The 2,739-nt window shown below is 39.2% G+C and overlaps 1 long non-coding RNA gene across 1 annotated transcript; it reads right to left on the minus strand.

The window, feature by feature from the left end:
* Nucleotides 1-606: 606 nt before the first annotated feature.
* LOC117465131 (uncharacterized) lies at nucleotides 607-1,578 on the minus strand. Its single transcript, XR_011645031.1, has 3 exons — nucleotides 1,404-1,578; nucleotides 1,124-1,187; nucleotides 607-943 (listed from the first exon to the last, which is right to left on the minus strand). It is a non-coding gene; the product is annotated as an uncharacterized lncRNA (long non-coding RNA).
* Nucleotides 1,579-2,739: the final 1,161 nt, after the last annotated feature.

Here is a 2,739-nt window from a genome sequence, read left to right on the forward strand (position 1 = left end):
TTAGCTGGCCAGGATGGCTGGTTTAGCTGGTGGCCGGTTAAAGTGTCCAACACCCCTCTAAACCAGCCATCCTTTCCAGACTAATATCTACTGGCTGCTCAGGCTGGTCAATTGGTCTATGTGTGTTTTATATATATTCTGATATTTGAGCATTTTCACGTTTACATTATTGACTGTCAGTAGCAGCAGATGTATACAGTTGTAAAGTTTCATGTTTTATTGCAGCTACAATTAAGAACACGTTGCTTCCTGCTTCCACTCATCACACACACACACACACACGATTGAGGAAAATGTACCGTTACTCACTTTTTCACGGTTGACTTTTTTGACATTGATGTTTATTCATGCGTTTAAACATATGAAGCCCTACTTGTGAAGGACACATTTGTTGTTTGGTTTGTTTCATGAAGCAGGACCATTCTTGACCATTTTTTAAAAATGGTCTTTTGATAGGCTGCCACACTGGTTCTTTAGAGCAATGCCAAATATGTTCATTGATTCAGGCCGTTCCCTGATTAAATACTATTATGTAAAGCATTTTAATGCTGTTACTGATCCAGGTTAAATAAATAAATATACTTAAAAAACAGAAAACAGCACAAGTAAAATGTTAAACTTTATTATCGTGATACAGACAGTCAAAACGCTGAGACAGATAACATTCACACAGTGTTTAACACTTAGCAGCTGCAGTCTAAATTGGTGTGTGTTTTCAAAGCAACATGGGACAATTAATCAGACCCATTTTTTGTATCATCCTCATCTTCTGCAGTGTGACAGCTTTCCATACACTTTGCCTTATCTTCAAAGTTGTTCAGGTTGCCCCCACACCCGCCATAGGAGAAGATCTCACAGGTCATTGAGGAGGGGTTGTAGAAGTACCTTTCAATGATTAACAATGACTGACAAGGCCCGTGTTCTGGTGCTTTTTTACAGTCCTCTGCAGGGAGAGAGAGAACACGAAGGAGAAGACAACATTTGTTAGTACTTTAACATCAGATTCAGGATCTCTAATGTCCTACCATACAGCACTCAGTTAGCCTCACTGCACATCAAGTGTACCGGGGTAAATAAACTAATCTATTACCTATTGCATTGAACAAGGTTATATTGGGCATACTTGAAAAGGGATTGAAGTCTTCCACGTGTGCAGGATCCACAGTCGTATTCACAGGTTTCTCCACCTGTTTCCGAGCCAAAGACAGTCAGACAAGACATTTGAACACCTTTATACAAATATTCCACTAAACATTCAATTCAACATGTTTCAAGATAAGGGTAAAACACGTTATAAATGTTTGCACAGCAGATCATTAATATAAAGAACCAACAGCCATACAATATTCCACAGAAATGTACATGTAACCAACATAATGTTTAGTAAGAGGTCAGCCAGTCACCTCATCCTCATCAACGTCTGCCTGGATGGTCCACGTGCACCCCAGCAGCAGCAGTAGCACAGCAAACACAATCGTTTTTTCTCCATAATGTCTGTCTTTATGTCCAGCTGTCTCTTCTAGAATTGATGGAAATATAGCCCCCTTCTTATTCTCCTTATTTCAGCCCAGGCAGTGCATTGACCAATGACTACCCTGCTTAGACCAGCTTAAGATGGTTGCTGGTTTTAGCTGGTGTTAGGCTGGTTTAGTTGTTTTACCAGGCTGGACAAGCTTGCCAGGCTTGTCATGCTGGTTCAAGACCAGCCTGGCCAGCTAAACCAGCATAGAACCGCTCTGACAGCTCTGTCTACTGGGAAAAGCGCTAAAAGTCAACACTGCACAATTTCACCCAGTCTGAGAGTAAAAGCTTTCTTGAAGGTTCGTTTTGCTTTCTTACAATGTTACGTTAACATTAACTTAACCTTAATTTTGTTAGGAGGCTATTGTTACTTCCCTAGCTCTAATTGTAAAACACATCTTAACATCCATCAGCAATCAATAAAACAAATCATCCAACACAAAATAGAAGAAATCTGGACCTATTCTATTTCTTTTTATACAACAGCATCTATTGGGACTGCTCATTGATATCATCAAGAGCCATTGAGTCTACCTTTTTCGGTCTCTTTTTTTTGTTATCATTTAATTAGCAGGGACAATGCACATTAATGAACACTTAAAACAAGAAAATGCAAATAGTGTAAATATGCCGGATTTGAGCTTGGAGCTAATTTCCATCCCCCTCACATAAAACATTTAAGAACATGACAATTATACACTTAGCAACGACAAATACATGATATGCAAAAAGTGCAAAAGAGCAAGAGCAGCACACACAAGTATTTATGACATAAATACTTGTATTGTATTATATTAGTACAATATAGCAGCAACGACATATAAAGTGCAAGAGGAGAAACCCCAGTTTTAAAGTGCATTTAGCGGTGATTGCACGTCTGTTTGTTTCTCAACCATTCTTTTAGTTGACCTTTAAAACTGTTGAGAGTGGGACAATCCCGTATCTCAGTTGGGAGGCTATTCCACAATGAGCTGCCTTTAATGGAGAGTACATTTTGTCCAAAAGTGTACCGTCTACGGTGGACCTCACTGTCTCCTCTGGTTTCTGACCTAGTGCAGCGGCCAGTCCATGTAAACATTTATAAAAAAAAGCACATACTTTTAAAAGACTTACAAATGTCAAAACTCAAGAAATTGTGTTTATCAAGGATGGTACAGTGGTGATATGAATAAGGCTTTATGTCAAACACCTTGATCAACCTGGTCTCACCAGAATGCG

Source organism: Pseudochaenichthys georgianus, chromosome 19, assembly GCF_902827115.2.
Source record: "Pseudochaenichthys georgianus chromosome 19, fPseGeo1.2, whole genome shotgun sequence".
Taxonomy (NCBI): Eukaryota; Metazoa; Chordata; class Actinopteri; order Perciformes; family Channichthyidae; genus Pseudochaenichthys; species Pseudochaenichthys georgianus.